The 20281-nt window shown below is 51.5% G+C and overlaps 1 protein-coding gene across 2 annotated transcripts in view; it reads right to left on the bottom strand.

Moving 5' to 3' along the window:
* Pfdn1 (prefoldin subunit 1) overlaps positions 1-20281 on the bottom strand; it is a 757967-nt gene that overhangs the window by 226683 nt on the left and 511003 nt on the right. Inside the window, exon 5 of one of the 2 annotated variants that reach the window (XM_051202404.1) lies at positions 10379-10389. The exons of the other annotated variant lie outside the window; for it this stretch is intronic. The gene's annotated coding sequence lies outside the window, so the exon portion shown is untranslated. Of the gene's footprint in view, positions 1-10378; positions 10390-20281 lie in introns of those variants that run through there. 2 annotated transcript variants of the gene reach the window in all.

Consider the following 20281-nt stretch of genomic DNA (forward strand, 5'->3'; position numbering starts at 1 on the left):
AGACTGGATTGTCATTGTATTGATCTGTATAAAGCACCAACAATTTAACCCACCGTGTCTGGCTTCCCCTACATTATAACCGTCAGTGTTGGCATCAACGAATGAAGAGGTCAGGCAGTGCCTTTGTGTTATCAGCAGCATAATTCTGATCTCCACTACTCCTAGGACTCTTCCGGCAGTCTGGCAGTCCGGCAGTCCGTGACCCTGCTAGAGAGTTGCAGCCCTTGTTAGTCTGTCCCCTGTGCTCTGCCTGGCAATGGGCTGGTTCTTACTTATCCCACGTGGGTCCTCTCTTCTCATCCCTGCACTCAATTGAGATTTAGTTTTCTTTTTCTTGGCAGAGGCTTTTCTGGAGAAATGACACTGATTTTAATGGATAGTCAGGGTGTCAGAAGATAGAGATTGGAAACTCGTTCTCAGTGGAGAGTACAGCATTGGCAGCGTCCTAGAGAAGAATACAGCTGAGCAAAGTGGCTCATGCCTGTGACTCCATCACTCAGGAGGCTGAGACATGAAGAATGGCACAAGTTCAAGATGAGTGAGTTCCACAAACAAAGGAAGGAATCACAGAATGGAGGGTCTCAGACACTAACCCTGGGACAGGAGGCTCCACAGGGTGGTGGTGGCGGTGGCGGGTTAACAGGTGAACCCAGACAGAGGCAGGGCCAGAGAAGAGAGCTCCTGGGCTTCCGGGCTTCCTGGCAGTGCCCTTGAGGCATGTTCAGTCAACACAGAGGGGCTTTTGCTTCTTGCCTGTGATTGGCTGAGTGTGGTTTCCTGCTCAGGACTCAGCCAAGCGTGTCTCCACAGGTTTCTACACTGCCACTCAGCTTTTCTCTTCTTGTGGCTGTGGTGACTGTGAGTAGCCCCACCCAGTTTGCTGTGCATGAGAGAGAGAGTGACCTTGGCGGGTGGCTGTGTAGGAAAGAGATCAGTAGTGGTGATTTGTTCACATATGCCATTAGGGGACAGATTCATCTTTAAAAAATAATTAGCTATTAATCTTTATTCTTATGTATGTGGGTGTTTTGTATACATGTATGATGTGTGTGTGCCATATGTGTTCAGCGCCTGTGGATACCAGAAGAGGATGTCAGATCCTCTGGAACTGGAGTGAGCTGGCATGGTGGCTGCTGGGTATTGAACCTGGGTCCTCTAGAAGAGTAGCCAGCACCCTCCAGCCCCTTGGTTTTTTTCTTTGAGACTGAAACTCTATGTACATCTGACTGTCTCAGCTGGCAAAAGGCAGTGCACATCTTTAATCCCAGCCCTCGGGAAGGCAGAAACAGGCAGATTTCTGATTTTGAGGTCAGCCTGTTCTACAGAGTGAATTCCAGGACAGCCAGGGCTACACAGAGAAACCCTGTCTCCAAAACAAAACAAAACAAAACAAAAAGATTGTGTCTCCACACCCAGGTGGGTGGGTGTTTTTTTGAAGGCTTGTTAGTGTGTGTCTTGACCAAGCTGAAAAGGAGGACAGTTGAGGCAGGGGGTGGGCACTGTGCTTGAGGTAGGGAATCCACAACAACCAGGAGGTCTGACTTGGAAGAGACATGTCTTCCCCTGCAGGAAGTACCCCAAGCACTCGGGGTCCAGCTTAATCCCCCCTGGTCAGCCAGAGTATATGAACCCACCTCCCATGGCCTGCTGGCTTGAGCCTGGGCCCCTTGCCCTGTGTCTAACTACATATGGCTGCAAGTACTTTGTATTTTGGGAATTGGGCAGGGGCCACCTTCAGCTCTTAGTGGGCCACCAAGGTAAAGCTCAGGCTCCAGAGAGAATCAGCCCAATTGAGCCATGTCTGATGTTAATTTCAGCACATCCATCATTTATTTAAAAAATATTTATTGGAGGTGGCCTGGGAATATAGCATTCTCCTTACCTAATTAGGGGCAAAGGGGCAAACTGCTGTGAGCTTAACACATGGGAGTAAAGAACCCGAAGAGCTGAGTCACTTACCCAAAGTGCCAGCATAGCTGGCACCAGGCCTGTCCTCTGCCACAACACCCTCCCCCTCCCCCTGAACATCTCCATCCTGTCCTGGATGCTCCTGCCTCCCTAGCCAGACCTGCCAGTAGAGCCCGAAGCAGTGCAGGTGGGGCCAGACCCAGCCTGATACAGGGGACCGTACAAGAGCCCGGGTGAGATCCCAGGTGCTGAGGGAAGTAAAATGCCCGGTTTTGTGTCTGCCTGGACATTCCTCAGCATACCGCCACCACCCTCCCCAACCTCCTAGCCACATCCACCTTGGCATTGCTTTTGGGACTGTCTGTGACCCTGAACAAAGGTTGCGGGGGGGGGGGTTGGCATGGAGATGGGAAGGTGGAGAAGGAGGTGATGAAGAAATGCTTAAATCTCCTCTCCTGATGCACGACTCGCCTCTTGGGCCCCTGCTTCTTTCAAAACCCTCATTTCCCCATCTGTCAAGTGGGCACAATGGCTGCCTCTCCTAGTGTTCCGTGCTACAGAAGAACAGGGAAATGGGGAGGGGTGAGGAGGGCGGGGCATCCTAGGGGCTCTCAACTCGGTCCTGGAACTGGGCAGGGTGCGGGGAAGAGGAGGCGCAGATGCGCTCTTGTCTCACACGAGCAGCCACATTTAGCCACTGAGTCGGGACTGAAATATTCCTGAGGGAGAAGAACCCTGAGGCTTCAGGGCGGCAACGGCTCGGGCTCTCGTCAGTGGGGAGCTGGGAAGGGATGTTGTCACCATCTGCCTCGTGTCTGTCTGTGACTAAAATAATACTGGGGTGAGACTCGCCGCAGGCACGGGCCCAGCCGCAAGGTTCCCCAGAAGAAGGAGGGGCCAGGGGGTTGCTGGAAACCTTGTGGGGAGCAGTTGAGGGGAGGGGTGTCTGGGGTAGCCCTAGTCTCTCTCCTTCCGAGGGACCACAAAAACATGGGGTGCATGGGCGTGGGCCCATTCAGGGAGATTGGCCTCATGTGTGGGGGCCAGATGATCCCTCTAAGACCTGCTAGGGTCAGCCCCAGGGAGAAAAGCATGTGCTAAGATCCCAGCGAAGCAGAAACAGCACTAGAACAAAGTCAGAGAGATAGATCAGTGCCCGATTCAGCTTCCACGAGCTTGTCCAGAATACTGAAACCAGGAAACAGTGAGAAGCTATTTTAATTTCCGCCGACGTCTAAGTTTCGGGTCTATGGCTTGCTGGGGCTTTTATTTTGAATCAAATATGGAGGATGTTCAGTACTCTCTGGCTCAGGGTTCAGGAGACTTGAGTGCCGGCCTTTCTGGCATGCCAATCATATGCCACTTTCCTCTAATTGTTGCTACCCCTGGACTTGGGCAGATGGCCCTTCAAATCAGAGAACCTGATGCTTTGGTTTTGAGCAAAGCATCTACCTTCTTCTGATGGTTTCTTCTCTCCCTCCTTCTTCTGCTTCTTCTGCTTCTTGAGACAACGGTTCTCTGGTAACTCTGGCTGTCTCTGTAGACCAGTCTGAACTCGAACTCACAGAGATCTGCCTGCCTCTGCCTTCACAGTGCTGGGATTAAGTGCGTGTGGCACCAATGTCCAGACTGACCTTTTAAGTGGACATGACCAGTAGTGCATTTTTATTTGGTAGAGAGAACAGACTCATGACCTCACTGATTTTCAGAGATAGCTGAAAGCATCCTACTGACTTGGCACAGGGCAGCCAGGTGGATGGACAGTCTTGAACTCTGTGCCAACCTCAGTTGTGAGGTAGAGAAGTCTATAAAACATAGGGGGTCAGCCATCTGGGTGCTGGAGTTGGGGGTGAGGTGGACTTGGTAAGAGACCACAGCTATTGTCTTAAGGAGGTCGCAGACACTGGGCTGGAGAGGGGACAATAGCAAAGGAGAGTTTTGGAGGCACAGCACCCAGGCAGGGGGTGGGGTGAGGTGGGGTGGGGGGGTGGGAGGAGCATGTGCAGACCAATGATTTGAGGCTAGCTCTCTTCTGCCAAGATTACCCATGCCGCACTTTTATTTTTGTTTTAAAAACTGTTTCTTTTATTTTACATTTATGTATATGGGTGTTTCACCAGCGTGCATGTGTGTGTGCACATTGTGCTTGCTGCCTGCAGAGGCCAGCAGAGGATATCGGGTCCCCTGGAACAGCAACTATGAGGGTGCTGAGAATTGGGCTGGGGTCCACTGGAAGAGTAACCAGTGTTCTTAACTGCCGAGCCATCTCTTCGGCGTCCCCACACCACCATTTTAGCTGTAGTGCAGAGCATTTATAGTGGAGAGACTGCATGTCAGCCATGTCATATATCCAGTCAAACAGCTTTTACTCACTCCCCATGAAGTCAGTGCCCTTGGCACCCATGCTACAGGCAAGAAAACTGAGGCTCAGAGAGGCCTGTGCAACTACATAAGAAGTAGAGGCATGCCTTTGGAATGCCGTGCTGCCCTTGCAAGATGCCTTCATCAGGCAGCACCTGTGGACCTACTACACTCAGGTAAAGAGCTAGAGGCCTTCTTGGGTCCCAGCCCCAGCAACACACTCCAGGTTCTGCGGTTACGGCCATCACTCATCTCCCATCTTCCTGTAGGCAGAATGATCAAAAGGCCTCTCCCGTTATGTATTTGGGGAAAGGGGTACTGGTAGGAGTCTGGTGTTCCTACGTTGCAGCCTTTGCCTCAGTCCTCCCCTGTAAAGTCCTACCAGCCCTGACAGATGAAAAGAGAACAGAGTGTGTGGGAGACCCTGCGGAGTTTCAGGAGCCTCTAAACTGGGCAGACTTCCCTCGAAGCCCTGGGAGGGATCTCTTCAGAACAACCCCGCCACCATACCAACTTTTCCCTGCAGCTGACAGGCCGGCCGCTGCCACCAGAGCAGTGCCTGCCCTGAATTATTCAGGAGGCTCTAGGCCTCTGCGGCATCTCTTCCTGTCTCCCTGTGTACCAGACTGTCAGTGCAGGCCTCAGAGCCTCTGCCAGGGAGTTGCTGACCTCAGGGCCCCAGAACTGCCGCCTGCCTGTTGAGATGGGGCTGTGGCTGCGATAGGCTGGGCTGGTGGGGCTGTAGCTGGGTGTGAAGGAGTGAGGGGATGCCTGTGAGTGAGGCTGTGGGAATGTGGCTGTGCGTGTGAAGCGTGGCTATAGGGCTGTGTGAGAGGAACTTGTGTGAATGTGAGGATGACTTGTGAGTAGCGGCACTTGCGTGCGGCTGTGAGTGATAGTGTGTGAATGTGTGTGAGGACTGGTGAAGACTGGGCAGGCGAGTAGATGAGATGCACATGTGACAAGGCCTGGCGACCGACCATGGCTCCAGGTGTGACTCATCTCCTGCCCAAGAAGACCAACAGAGAGGATTCTGCTCTTTTTCTCTTCCTGGGCCTAGGAAGGCTGAGAGCCCAAAGAGGTATGAGATAGGACTGAAGCCAGGAGGCAGCTCCAAAGGCCTTAGGAGCTTGGGGAGGGTGTTTCCCACAGGCAGGAAGGGCAGAACAGATTCTTATCTACTAGGTGAGAGCTTCCCTACACGTTTCTGCAGTAGGTGTGCAAAGATGGAGTTGCTGGGGGGGGGGGGTCACTTAGAAATTGGAAGCCCAAGTGTGTATTGGTCAAGGGAGGACAATGTTCGATGTGAGTGTTGAGGCCTTCGTGAGACCCTGTGAGGCATTTTGTATGTGTGAAAATATGTTTACAGGTGCTGTGTGCATATGATTGTGAGTACCTGTTTGTGCGGGTACAGGTGCAGCTTGCACTAAGAACGTCTGTGTGGAAGCATGCTGTTTGTTTGAGAGGAGAAATGGCAGGAAGGGGGAAGGTAGGGACCCACACAGTGACAAGGTTTTGTTTTGAGACAGGGTTTCTCTGTGTAACAGGCCTGGCTGTCCTGGAACTCGCTCTGTACACCAGGCTGGCCTTGAATTCACAGGGATCTGCCTGCCTCTGCCTCTCAAGTGCTGGGACTGAAGGCTTGCGCCACTGCCACCACACCCAGCCAGCGACAAAGCTTCATCCTTTCTCAGGCCCTGCTTGGCACATCCTGACACCTCAGATTGCTGAGTCTGGTCATCTGGCTTCAGCTAAGAACCTCAGAGCCCAGTGAGGGACGGAGCCACGGTTGTGAGTGGTTGCTGAGGCAGGGAGAGAGGCTTTATCATGAGGGTCAGGTACTGAAGCAGACCTGGAGACTGCTCCCCCAGCTCTTCCCTGCCTGAGGCTGCTTCCTTCTCTCAGCGCAATGGGCCTGGAGCTTCAGGCCTACCCACTAAATAGCCTGTGAGTCTCCCGCCCCTGTGCTCTGGGAAACTGACAGAGAAGGCATGGGTGCTGGGTGCTGGTCTGTCTGAAGACTGAGGGAAAGTTGAGACTGATCCATTCTTCCTTGCCTGGCCCATCGGAGGGACGTACATACACATGAAACAGGGTGAGCAGAAACAAGACCACAGGCCATCCTCTCTCTCTTAGAGGGTCACTCCCAAACTCCAGGAGCAGTACAGGTCTGGACTAGCCCATCTCTGGCTTTACTCTCTTCGTCTGTAGGGTAAGTGTATTCTGCAGTCAGAGGATTTATTATCATTCCTGCCTGGCCCCTGAAGTTAGCCAGCTCCTTCAGTGACCCTCACTCCCCTGCACCCATCTGCAGAGCTGTGGCCTGGGCAGCTGTCCGGCTGAGCGGGTTAGCAACACAAGACAGATGGCAAGGGATTATCTCAGCTTCTCAGAGTGCCACCGTGGCAGGGGCAGTGGGGTGAGGGGGAGGCTCTCAAACCCTGTACACACACACACACACACACACTGTTCACATAGTTCTCCACTCTATCCGGCACCATCCCTGCTTTTTATGAGGTCGGCAGGGAGGCAGGGATAGGATCATGTGAGTTTGTGAGAACCGTGGGATTTGGTAATCTTACTGCTGCCTGCCTCCAGTTCCAGATCCTAGGCTGAACCAGCTGAGCCTCCTAGGCTTCTCTTGGGCCTCCTCACTGCCTCCACCAAGAATGACAGGTTCAGGAGGGCACAGCCTTGCGGGGGGGGGGGGGGCAGGGACCAGAGATGTGTTGGCTGTGCCTAGAGCCACACAGCAGGCTAGGTCATTAGGAGGATGGGGCTTCGGTGGGTGGAAGGTGGTAGGAATCCCTTAGGTGTTTAAACATTGGCCCATGGTCCTGCAAACATTTACTGTAACAGACTCCATGTCGGATGTGTACAGGATGGGCACACAGGGACCACAGAAACAGCTTTCACATAAGCTGTCAGGCTCTGGGTGAGGTGCAGTCTCCAGGCTCGGTCATAAGGAAAGAGCTTGGGTGGAACAGAGCCTTACCAGAGTCAACTCAGAACAGTTCTACACCCCAATTCACCACAGGCAAATGGGTGAGGGATTTTTCTCTTCAGCTTTAGCTACAGACCTAAGTCCCTCACACCCTTGATAGCTCTTCCCCCCTGAATCTTGAGTCATCTAGGCCCCTGGCAGAGGGGTGTGGGTCATAAAAATGGGTGATATTTGGGAAAGGCACCACCCCCCTTTTCTCAGCATGAGTGGAAGGCTCAAACCCCCACCCCCCAGTAAGGGGAGGGTGGGAAGGTCCATGCTTAGCTGCCAATATTGAAGCTTCTCCCTCTCCTGGAGGGAGCCTCAGGGTTTGCTGAACAGAGCAGTCTCACGATACAGCAGACTCCTGGGGGCGGACTGATCGAGACACCCTTTTATAGGCTTGGGAGGCTTCAATCTGTCACTGACCCCCTCCCCATGTATTCATGTCTGCCTCACAGGCCTGTGAGGGAAATATGATCTCCAGGTCAAACTGGCCTGAAGGTAAGCAAGGGGACAACCCAGCCTACCTCTGATACTATTTGCAAGCTTGCAGTGTTCCTGTAGCAAACCCCTATAGCAAACCGGAGAATTACTCATTGGGCCAATTCCTTTAATGACATTGGATGGCTTTTACCAGATTGTCAGAACCAAGCCCCTCTTTCCAGCATGTCTAATCCCCCTCATCCCCCATTTGGGCATGTGGAAGAGTTCTGGGTGCAACCTATCTGCTGGGCTATGGCCAAGCTGCTGTTTCTTCGGAACTCCAGCTAGTTACCCATATCTGTCGCTTGGGCAGCATCCCACCTCCCCTCGGCGCTTGTGTGGGGGAGTTTTCCCAGGGCGAACCCTACATGATATTTGGAGGGGTGTGTTAGAGCCTCCTTCCTTCCTCATGGGTGGGACTTATGTTTTTCTTAAGATTTCAAAGTAACATTCTAAAGAGGCACCGTGAGAGCCAATCCGAGAGTCCATGTAAATACCGACCTGCTGATTGGCTGTCTACCTCACGCCCTTTACAAAACTTCAACTTCATCAGCTCCTCGAAGATATTTTTTCCCTCTTGCCTTAGCGCTCCCTGTAGAAGGCTGGGCCTAAGGTTACCCAGGTCATGCCCCTGCCTCACACTGACTGGCCTGCCTAGTGGGGCTGTACAGGGACCTGCAAGAGCTAGTTCTCCGCTCTGACCCAGGCCCGCCCGGGTTCATTCTGGCACAGACTCTCGGCGGAGGCGTCCTGAAGAGCTAGCCCTTCCTTTTTTTTTGTAGCACAGCGGGCTGCAGGCCGCGGGTATCGAGCTTAGCTAGGAAGGATCGATATCTGCCCGCTGGACTGATGCGCGGACGAGGCAGCTCGACCGGGCGGACTCTGAAGCAGAGAGGCAGCTGTGCAATGTTCCCTACCCCCGCACTCCAGGGGAAATCGAGGCGGGGGAAATGACGCGAAGATCTTGGGTGCGGCCATGGGCAGTGGCACTCCCATGCTCCGGACCTCAGCCCCTGTACGTCCCCACCCTCCAGGGTGGTCCAACACCGAGGCCGGTGCAGCTTGCACCTCTGCCAGTATTGAGTCCCCTTGCTCCATCCTTCCCCTTCCTCCCACTTCCAATCATGTGTTTCGGTCTAGCTCCGAGGTTCTTCCATCCTTCCTCTCTGTGGGTGTCTCTGTGTCAAACCCTCCATCTCTATTTCTCAGCCTGTCTAGGTCCTTGGTCTACGCTTTGGTCTCTCTTCGCCTCTCGCACATTTTCGCTTTCTTTGTCTGGCTTCCTCGCTATCCCTCCTTTCAGCCCCCCTCCGCACACACCTCACAGCCCTGTTTACGACATCCCCTGGGCTGGCAGGTGGGCGGGGCTGCAGCAAAAAGGGGGTGAGAGAGGGAGACGCAGCCTCCCCCCCAGCTGTTAACCTTCACGCTTCAGGCCTCTGTGGATGGCAGAGGAGGGGGAAAGCCCAGCTGCCAGCTTGGCGGAGGTGACTGGGCGGGCGTTGGGGGCGCCCCTCCCTCTGGCTCGTCTCTTGGGAGCTCTGGGGCCGGAAGGAAGGTGATTGAGGGCGCCCTCAACCGAGGGAGGCCCCAGGAGGATGGGTGGCCCCCGAGCCCTACGTTGGCAGGACGGGTACCCGAGGGGGGCTCTGCGCGGCGCCGGCCCCTGCCCGCAGTCGGGCCGGACGTGGGGGCCGGCGTGAGAATCCCGCCCATCTGTGAGCCGGCCTCACGCCGTCAGACCCAATTTATCTCGCCGCCAAAGTTTCACAGCCATCTGCTCGAGTGGAACGGCTTCCAGCGCTGGCCCCACCGGGCCCCCCAGCCAGCGCGGGGATGTTTTCCAATACGACGGCATCGCGGCTCCCTCCCACCCCACCCCAATGCAAGGGAGTAGGGGGGAGGCGGCAGAGCGCACTGCGCGGGGCTGGCAGGCAGCCCTCTAGCGCGAGCGAGCCGACCCTGAATTTTAAGCGATTGATCAGGAAGCTCAGGCCGTTCCCATCACTTTAGAGCAGCCAAATGCGGAGGCGAAGGGATTTCAAGGGGCCTTGCGGAGGCGGTAATGAGGTCACCGTCACTGCGCCCGCCCGCAGGCAGGAGGAGGCGAAGGTCTGAGGACACAAATGCACACGCACCTTTGTGCACGCGTGTAATCCGTCTTTGAACAGCTGCACCCCAGTCAAGTGACCTCTGGCCCCCACACTGATCAAGCTCTGAGCTCATCACCCTGGGCCCTGCCTGCTCGAGCACAAGTGGTCAGAGAAAATAAGCTAGAACCTTGCCTTGACCCATCTATGGGTCTCTCAGATGGTTACATCACAGGAGCCTCAACCGTCATCTTCTCTCCTATGTGTGCCTCAAATACATCCATTTGGTCAACTGTCCATCACACTTTTAAACAAGACTGCAGTAACACCTGTGCCCAGGCCCTGGTGGGTAAACAGGTGCACACATCGCAATTGTACACCTGACAGCAATGTCCCACTGGTATACTCCATCACTTTCCTCTTATACACACAAACATGTATATCTGACACCTGGCCCCTATGCCCCTCCCTGAGGCACACGCGCGTGCACACTTGCTCTCCAGCCCCTGAGGTCGTTACTGTGTCGGTGTGGCTGGGCGCCTCCACCGTGGGCCAGCAGCGCGGGTGCAGACCTCCAAGAGAACAAAGGCCGAGCGGGCGAGCCGGAGGGAGGGGGCTGAGCCCCCGTCTCATCCTCCTTGGCGATGCTCGTCTGTCTCGGCTCCGCGGCCACCGCATCGAGCGGCTCTGATTGCCGAGTAAATCACCAGGCTGATCTGAATAATTATGGTCTCCTGAAAGGGGGGGGTACGGAATAAATAAAGAGAGGAGGGAACAGCCACCTGATTTCTCCGAGCTGGCTGGGTGGGTGTCTAGGTGGGAGTAGGTACCAGTAGCCCCTGCAGTACCTGGGAGCATGAACTGGGATGCAGTGTGGGTGGGGCAGTGAGGTCCTCAGGGTAGAGTCCTACCCTAGAAGGAACCGTTAGGCTCTGCTGCATTCATCGCCCCAGTTAAGTCAGGTCCACTGGAGCTCTTCCCCTCCCTAGCTCTGCCTAGCGCCTTACACCAGCAGTTCCCCTCCCCCCTCCTCAGGCCTGTAGGGCATCCTTCTGTCTCCAGGGCTTAGTTAAGCTTGTCTGCTCCCTGGAACACCCTCTCCTTAGCCCACACTCTTATTTTGTCAGGCTCTCTCATATCTGAAGGGCAGCCCCCGTACTTCCTGTGGGACATCTTCCCGACTGCCCTGCCCTTTCCCATCTTGCCCTCCCCGTATGTCAGTGTTTGGTTCCACAGTTTATGATTAATGCAGGTATGTTCACCTGGACCCCATAGCTGAACAGCAGCTTTGGTGTTGCTTAAACTTTTTGTTGTTGTTGTTTGGGTTTTTGTTTTGCTTTGTTTTTTTTTTGTTTTGTTTTTTTGAGGGGAGGGTTTCTTGTTTGTTTGTTTGTTTTGAGACAGAGTTTCTTTGTGGCTGTCTGTCCTGGAACTCGCTCTGTAGACCAGTCTGGACTCGAACTCAAGAGATCTGCCAGCCTCTGCCTCTGCCTCCCAAGTGCTGGGATTAAAGGTGTGCGCCACCAACACCCGGCTTGAAAGGGTTACTTTTAATGTGATAGAAATTTTAAGGTGATAGTAATGACAATAGCAGCAGCTGCTGTTTCAACCTGAGCTTTACCAGGATATTGCTGGCCCTGTGTGGAAGCATCATCTTAAATTTTTATTTACTTTTGTGCATATGTACATGTACCATGGTGCATATATGGAGATTAGGGGACAACTTGTAGGAGTCAGTTCTCATCTTTCATTATGTGGGTCCTGGGGATCGAACCCTTGCTGTCAAGACTGGCCACAAGTGCTTCTACCAATGAATATCTTTTTCTGTTTGTTTATTTTTTGCAGACAGGGTTTCTCAGTGTTTGACTCTGGCTGTCCTGGAATTTACTCTGTAAACCAGGCTGGTCTAAGTCACAGAGATCTGCCTGCCTCTGCATCCCCAGTGCTGAGATTAAAGGTGTGTGTCTGGTGAAGGGCACAGGAGCCAGTCAGAGATTGTGTGAAGTCAGGAGGGCCAGTCCTGAGATGTTTACAAAAAAGGGTGATTGGTCACTACATGAAAGGCTCCTGTTCACTAGGTAAAGCATAGGGTGCCTAGGTTGATCTTTAAAACCATTGGCTGGCTGTTTTTCCACCCTGCTGGTTTTTTGCTTTAAAAGATGCTTGCTATGGGGTATAAACAAGTTCCTGCTTGACTAGACTCCCACTTCTTCTGATTGTCTCCTGGGGTTGGGCTAAGACCTAGCACACCATTGAATATCTTATTGGTCTTATAAAAAATTCATTGTATTGCTGAGGGTGGCCTGAACTCCTTCCTGATTCTCCTGCCTCTGCCTCCCAAGAGCTGGATTCCCAAGTCATGAACTACCATATCCTGCCTGGGAGCACCCTCTTTTAGCAAACATGATGGCTCACACTTGTGATCCTAGCACTCAAGAGTTTTCCATAGAAGGATTGTCATGAGTTTGAACCCATCCTGGACTACACAGTGAGTTCCAAGCCAGCCTGGACTGCACAGCAGCACAGCAAGACAATTTCTTGATAAAAACAAATAAAGATTGGCAGTAGTGGCCCACACCTTTAATCCCAGCACTCAGGAGGTAGAGGTAGGTAGCTTCCTGAGGCCAGCCTGGTCTACAGAGCAAGTTCCAGGACAGCCAGCACTAGGACTACACAGAGAAACCCTGTCTGAAAACATCAACAACCCACAAAAAGTCAAAAACACAATCCCCTCATGCAAGACCTTCTCCATGGATCTTTACTATTTTAGCAATGGGGCATTGAGGCTTAGCATGAGGAAATGTAGACATCTTTCCTCAGGAGGATACTGCTGGCCATCTGCATCCTTCTGCATTTGCCTGTGTCTTCATAAGGCTCTGCCCCCAGCCCTGGCCCAGCCTGCTCCTCCCACACCTCCTTTCCTAGCCTCAGGAGGGATGCTATCCATGCATTGTGACCTCTCGGCCCCCACAAAGGGCACAACCCTTTCCCATACCCCAACATCAAAGGAGGGACAACTCCTCTGCCTCTCCTGCTTGAAATGGTTCCAGATGTGAGGCCTGCAAGGGAGCAGAGTGAAGATGGGCACACAGCAGGGTTTCCTTCTGCAGACTTCCCTGGAGACCCAGTATCCCCATCCCCATCTCCATCTCCACTTGCCTGCAAGTGCTCCCTGTTTGGGAGCAGAATATGGTCACTGAAGGGATGATGGTTCTGGAAGAGTCTCTGAAAAGGAAGAAGAACCCTGTTCAGGGCCTAAGTGTCTGGAGCAGGAGATATGGAGGTTGTAGCTCTTGCTGGGTTTGTCCTCTACCCTGGGTAGAGGACAGATTTCTGAATCTGGGGTGAAAGAGCCACAGCTGAGGGTAGGTTTTATTCTTTGTAATTTATTTATTTTTGTTTTATGTGCTTTGATGTTTTTACCTGTATGTTTGCTTGTGTGAGGGAGTCAGATCTTGAAGTCATAGACAGTAGTTAGCTGTCATGTGAGTGCTGGGAATTGAACTCAGGTCCTCTGGGAGAGTAGTCATTGTCTTTAGCCAATGACCCATCTCTCCAGCCCCTTGTTCTTTGTTTAAAAACAAACAAACAAAACAAAACAAAACAAAAAAAAAAAAACCAAGATAAAACATTAAGAGTCTTTTTAATTGATATATGTCTCTCTCTGTGTGTATGTTCACATGCATGTGGGTACTCTTTGAGGCCAGAAGGGGGAGTCAGATTCCCTTCTACCCAATGTGGGTGCGTAGAACTGAACTTAAAAGTGCTTCTAACTGCTGAGCCATTTCTTCAGCCTCTCTCTTGATTTCTTTTCTGAGAGTTATTTTATTTATCTATTTTTAAGATTTTATTGAGCCAGGCATGGTAGTGAAAGCCTTCTATCCCAGTACTTGGGAGGCAGAGGCAGGCAGATATCTGAGTTTGAGACCAGCCTGATCTACAGAGTCAGTTCCAGGTCAGCCAGGACTAAACAGAGAAACATGTTTAAAAACAAACAAACAAAAAAGATTTTATTCATATTTATGTGAATGAATATTTGCCTGCATGGGTGTATGTGCACTATTGGAGTGCCTAGTACCCCTGGAGGCCAGATAGTATCTAATCCCTTTACACTGGATTTACAGGAGTTGCAGGCTGCCATCTGGATTTTGGGAACTGAACCCAGGTCCTCCTCTCCAAGAGCAGCAAGTGCTTGTGACCACGGAACCATCCCTCCAGCTCTATTTTTATTTATGTAAATGAATGCATGAGTATGCATGTGTGTGTGCATGTGCCTATCCAGGCCAAAAAAGGGATTTGGTCCCTTGGAACTGGAGTTACATGTGCTGTGAGCCACCTGATGTGGGCGCTGTGAACCAAACTCAGATCTCCTGCAAGCACATTAAGTGCTCTTAATGGCCGAGCCATCGCTCCAGCTTAAAGTTGGCTTCTTGAGGCCATGCAAGGAAGCCTAGGTTAAAGTAGTTCATATTCACCATCTCCGTACTCCTCAAAGAAATGCCATTGCAAGGGGAAACTGAGCCAGGGACCCCTAGCTGGCTTCTAATTAATAGTGCCCGCCCACCTAGCTGTTGTCCATGGGGGAATCCTGCTCAGAACTCCAAGCATCTCTTGACAAATTGGAAGGTTTGAAAATCTTTTGTCTAGGGCTTGGGTTGAGTTGGATCAATTGGGATATAACGTAGGTCCAGAAAAACATTCATGTGTCTTACCCCTGAGTAAGTCCAGGTAGGGTCCAGCCTAGTCAAGCTTCTCTGGGGCCCTGGGCTGCCATTATCCATGGAGTATCTCACAGGTCCCCAGCCCTGATGCTGTCAAATTCTTCCACCAAATAAATATTTCATTGACCCCTACTATGTGCTGAGTGAACACAGCAACCTGGGGAGCATGGCCACTCATGTATCATCTGTCAAGAGTATCCCCCAGAAACCTGAGAGAGCAGTAATGAATTAGACAAACCCAGGTTCAGGTTCTGTCCCTACTAGTTATTAACTGAGAACAAGTCAGTGAATCTCAGTCTCCGTAGCAGCAAAAGGGGATGGGAATAGTATATACTTCCTAGTGGGCCTGAGAGCTTTCAAGGGCATAATCCCAGTGTTGTGCTCATCCCTGTCATGATTACGGATGGAGGGATGAATTCCAAGGGTGCTTCCTGACCATGCCCCACCAAGGCGAGGCTAGTGCCCAGCCTCCTGCCCAGAGGGTGGAGGTGATCACTCTCAGAGGCTCTATAAACTGCCTCCATCCCCTTCCCCTGGCTTGGAAGGAGTATTCCCTCTCTCTGTCATAGTCTTTTCATGTTAGCCTTCACTGGCTCTCCCTTTTTCTTTGTCTGCTCTGAATTCCATCTATCTGTGTCTCTTTCCAATTCTGCCTCCCTCTAAATTCAGAGCTTCCCTTGGTCAAGAACAGCTCTTCTTTCCATCTCAATCATTCAGTTTACCTTACTAGCCAGGGGTGGTGGCCCACACCTTTAATCTGGAGGCAGAAGCAGGTGGATCTCCAAGAATTCCAGGCCAGTCTGGTCTATACAGTGAGTTCCAGGACAGCCAGGGCTATGCAGAGAAACCCTGTCTCAAACAAACAAACAAACAAACAAACACCCCAAATCAACTTACTACCAGGCATAGACAGAAGGCCCAAACACAAATACACAGGCAGGGTTCATGTACAGAGTAGAAGTGGAAGAAATAGTCACCTACATGTTCATATTCATGTACATACAGGCACAAAGACAGGCGACTATCCTAGAGCTACACAAACACAAAACACAGATAGGTACAAAGGGGTGCAATAAAGACTTAGCCCACGACAATCACACAGGACATGTAAGCATATGGCACACGCAGGAATCCACAGGCATACATACCACTCCACACATGTATTTAACAGACAGACGCAAGCCAGTAAATATACATGTCAACACAGATGAGGACACACAAGCATGTTTGCACGTAGGCACACATACACTCGTGCACACATGCAGGCACACACTAACACTGCCCCTACCCCCTCAGGGAGCTGGCTGCCCGCCAAGCATCGCTTTCTGCTGGGTGTGCACAACCTTTCACAGGCTCTAATTGAGTCCAGGGTGATTTATAACTCAGCAGCGTGGGCTGCCCCCTCCCTCTATAGCCCTAGTGAGAGTCTTGGGCCATGCCACTCCCCACTAACAGGGTCACATATACAAGTCCCTTGGAGGGAACCTTTTCTTTTCTTTTCTTTTTCCACCAGGCCCTTTCTTCATTCTCGACTTCCTCCTAAAGTTATGGCTCAATCTGCCCACCCCACTACCACCATCAAGCCCAGTGTCACACGGCCCAGCCATTTGAAGACCAATCACAGCCTTTCTAACCTGCCTGGCTAGGAATAAACAGGACTCTGACTGCAGAATCCCTGTGCTGCCTCAGCTGCTGCAGAGAAATTGGATTTAGACATGAGAAGGGGCTTCACCAGGGAGCTGGGAATGGAGTGTGGGCTTTGGTTAGCAGGGGATAGGAAAGCCACTAAGAACCTCATTTCCTGCCTTCCATCCTTTTGGGGGACTAAGAGCAGATTGTGACCTCCTCTCTCAGCTGTCCCCATAGCTAGCGTGACTGGGCCTGTGATTAACTGAATTAATTAGGTTCTAAGTTTTGGCTCATAAAGTGTCCTTTTCCACCTGAAGAATTGCAGGGAGACTGATGTGTTCTCCCCCCCCCCATCGTTGTGGTGTGTGTGTGTGTGTGTGTGTGTGTGTGTGTGTGTGTGTGTGTGTGTGTCCACCTGATATTTTACCTCTGATTCTAACATGGGCAGACATTATTAGCCACAGCTTGGTAGCTCAGCAGAGAGACATTTCATCCTCCCAGTGAAGCCTCTTGTGTTGGGCACTGCTGCTGTTAACTCACTTGCCAGTGAAGGTAATGGATGCCCAGAGAGGCCACATCCTTGCTCAAGGGCGAACACCTGGTTCAAGATGGTGCTGGGAGTTAGATACAGTGTAGAAGCTTGTAATCTCAGCATTCTAAAGCCTGAGGTAGCAGGGTCTGAAGTTAGAGGACGCCATCTTGATGTGCTACACAATCTGACATTGGCAAATAAATAAATAAATAAATAAATAAGGGGGGGGGCTTGAAGTGTAGGCCACATGACCAGAAGTTCAAGGTCATGTTTGATTACGTATCAAAATTTAAGTCAACCTTAGCTATGTGAAACTGTCAAAAAAAAAAAAAAAAAAAAAAAAAGACTGGGTTCAGCCCTTAGGAGCACTGGCTGTTTTTCTAGAGGACTTGAATTCAATTCCCAGCACCCACAGGGCAACTCACAACTGTCTGTAACTTCAGTCCCAGGGTATCTGACACCCTCTTCTGGCCTCCGAGGGCACAGCACACAAGAGGGACATGCATGTAAGGCAAAACATTCATCCTCATAAAATGACATGAAAACTAGAAGTGGAGCTGAGGGACCAGAGAGGTGGTTTAGCTGTTAGGAGTGCTTGTTGCTCTTGCAGAGGGTCAGAGTTTGGTTTTCAGCCCACATGCTTGGGGCGGCTGAGCCTGATACTCCAGCTCTAGGGGATCCAACGCACTCTTCCAGCCTCCTTGGGTACCCACACACCCATATAAATTCACAAATGCAAATAAGTAAATATTTCCTTATTTACTTATACAGACAGGATCATACTATGTAGCCTTGACTGTCCTGGAACTTACTATATAGACCAAGCTGGCTTCAAACTATGAGTCTGATTCCACAACAGAGCCCCATTTCTGAAGCCAGGCTTTCTTCCTCTCTTCTCAGAACGGGAGCTAGAACACAACATGAGGACTCAGAGTACAATTATGAGGGTCTTCTCTGTCAGTAAAGAGGTTGGGAGCCAAGAGCAATGATTGTATGACCGTGAGTGTTTTTATACATACACCTCTGTGTGTGTGTGTGTTTGAGAGAGAGAGAGAGTAGGGGTTAACTGAGCCTGATAGAGTCCATGTGATGACATCAGTCAATGCCTCCCACCTCCCTGTGAGTCTCAGACAATCCCCGTGGAGAAGGAATGGAACCCCATTTTACAGATGATTAAAACCGATATTCTGACTTCCTAAGCCATTTGCCAGTCTCATGGATTAAAGGCAGCCCTTTGCATCACCAAATGCAGGGACAGTGAGACTTTTCTGGGCTCTGTGGCCCAGGGATGTTGTTTCATCTCTGCAGTGCGTGAAGCTGAGAAACGGGTAACCTTGAGGATATACTGAGAGTCTTAGAGACCTGGGGAGAAGGGTAGCTTGTGACCCCCAGGCCAGGGTGTTTGTATGTGGGTACAGTGTGCATTTGTGCTGGTTCCTGTATATAGGCCCATGTTTGTGTTCATCTGTAGATTTCAATATGCCCCTCTCTGCATGACCTGTGTGACACCTGAGTCTCTGCCCTGCTTCTGGGAGTCTCCATGTAGGCATCTATGCTTGGTTGGGGTTGTGTCCACTTTGGAGGTGCCTTTAGGTTTGTGAGACGAGGCCTCTGTATCTGTGACTGTGTATGTGACATATATATGTAACACATTGTATGTGTAATTAAAGACATGGTATATGACTGAGAGCCTGCAATGGGTTGGGCAAAAAACTTAAGGAGGTAAAAAACTAAACAGACAAAAAAACCCAAACCAAACCAAAATCCCTCAGTAATGAGGAAAATTAAGTTTCCTTTTTTTTTTTCTTTTTTCTTTTCTTTTCTTTCTTTTTTTTTTTTTTTTTTTTTTTTTTTTTTTTGAGGCAGGGTTTTCTCTGTGTACCCCTGTCTGTCCTGAAACTCACTCTGTAGACCAGGTTGGCCCCAAACTCAGAAGGTGTGCCTGTCCTCAGCCTCCCAGAGTGCTGGAATTAAAGGCATGTGTCACCATCACCTAGTTTAGCTTCCTATTAAAACAACAAAACAAAGCAGGCATAGTGGTGAATGCCTGTGATCCCAGAATTTGAGAGGTGGATGTTAGAGGAACATGTTCGAAGCCAGCCTCAATTGTACAGTGAGTTCGAAGCCAACCTTGGGATGCATGAGCTCTTTTATCAAAAAGGGCAGAGACAAAATGTGGTGTGGTGTGTGTGTGTGTAGGACTCATAATAAATGCAAAACACCCATAAGGCAAACCAGTTGCAAGGCACGGGCTGCATCTGCGGGGTCTGCTGCAGGTTTCCGCGCCTCCAGGTGAGCCGCCCCCCACCCCCAGCCCCCACCCGCCTCGGCTCCGGTCACGCTGCGCTACGCTGAGCCGCGGTAATTTCCGAGTCGGCGACCGCTTTGTGTGCACCGGCCCGGTCCTGGGGGCGGAGATGGAGGGCGGGCTCTCTCTCCCCCCTCTTGCTTTTTATTGGGTCATTAACAACGGCCCGGACTGCCGCTGCGCCCCCCCTCTTTTATGTCTGCCGCGCCTCCCGCCATTATCTCCCTCCGCCGCGCGCCGTAATTCGATGCCAATCAGGTTTGCGGCTCGGAGGCCGCGGGATCAAAGCCGGGCTGCGGCAGGCGCTGGCGGGAGTGAGGCGGGGAGGGGAGACTGGGGGCGGGCGGGCAGTACTTCCCAACTCCGGGCACCAGCCCTGCGTTCCGCTCCAACCCGGGTGGGGCTCAGAGAGCCGCGTGAGGTGCTGGACCGAGTGGTCTTAGGGATGGCTAGAGAGAATGACCTGGAGGGCGTTGCCTTGCATGATTGTGATTACCAACGAGGAGGTAGCCCAGAAATGGCATTCTAAGTCAAGGTGTCAGCTTGGTCAAAAGGCTGGGAGGCAGGAAACAGCAGATTGTAGTTCACAAACTGGAAATAACTGGCTGGTTAGGTGTTTGGGCTGTGTTGGACTGGCAGGAAACAATGAAAGGTTCTGGAAGAGGGGTGCGGTTTAGGTTCTCTGTTGGTTTTCACAATAGTTATCTGGTGAGGTTTCCTTGCCTGGTGGAAGCTATACCCTGATTCAGTTTACTCTGGAAGAGAGTGAAGTTGTGAGATCCCGGAACCCAGATTAGCCACGTTCATGAACACTATAAAAAATAGCTCCACAAGGGCGGTTGCTGCGCATGCCTATAATCCCAGCACTCAAGAGGATCTCAGAGTTCGAGGCCAGCCTGGTCTTCATTGTGAGCTCCAGGATAGCCAGGCTACACAGAGAAACCCTGTCTTAAGAAACCAAACCAAAATCAAAACCAAAACCCCGGACAGGCAGTAGTGGCCCACATCTTTTATCCCAGCACTTGTTATTTGGGAAACAGAGGCAGGTGGATCACTGAGTTGGAGATCAGCCTGGTCTACAAAGAGAGTACTGGGACAGACAACCAGGGCTCTTACTTAGAGGAACCCTGGGATGGGGGTGGGGGACAGGATGGGTCATCAACAGTAATAACCTCAAAAACCCCAGCCCAACAGCAGGAATGGTGGCCCATGCCTATAATCATATCACACCAATGGCTGATGCTCAGGTGTGGGAGGCCAGCC

The sequence above is a fragment of the Phodopus roborovskii genome, unplaced genomic scaffold, assembly GCF_943737965.1.
Source record: "Phodopus roborovskii unplaced genomic scaffold, PHOROB, whole genome shotgun sequence".
Taxonomy (NCBI): Eukaryota; Metazoa; Chordata; class Mammalia; order Rodentia; family Cricetidae; genus Phodopus; species Phodopus roborovskii.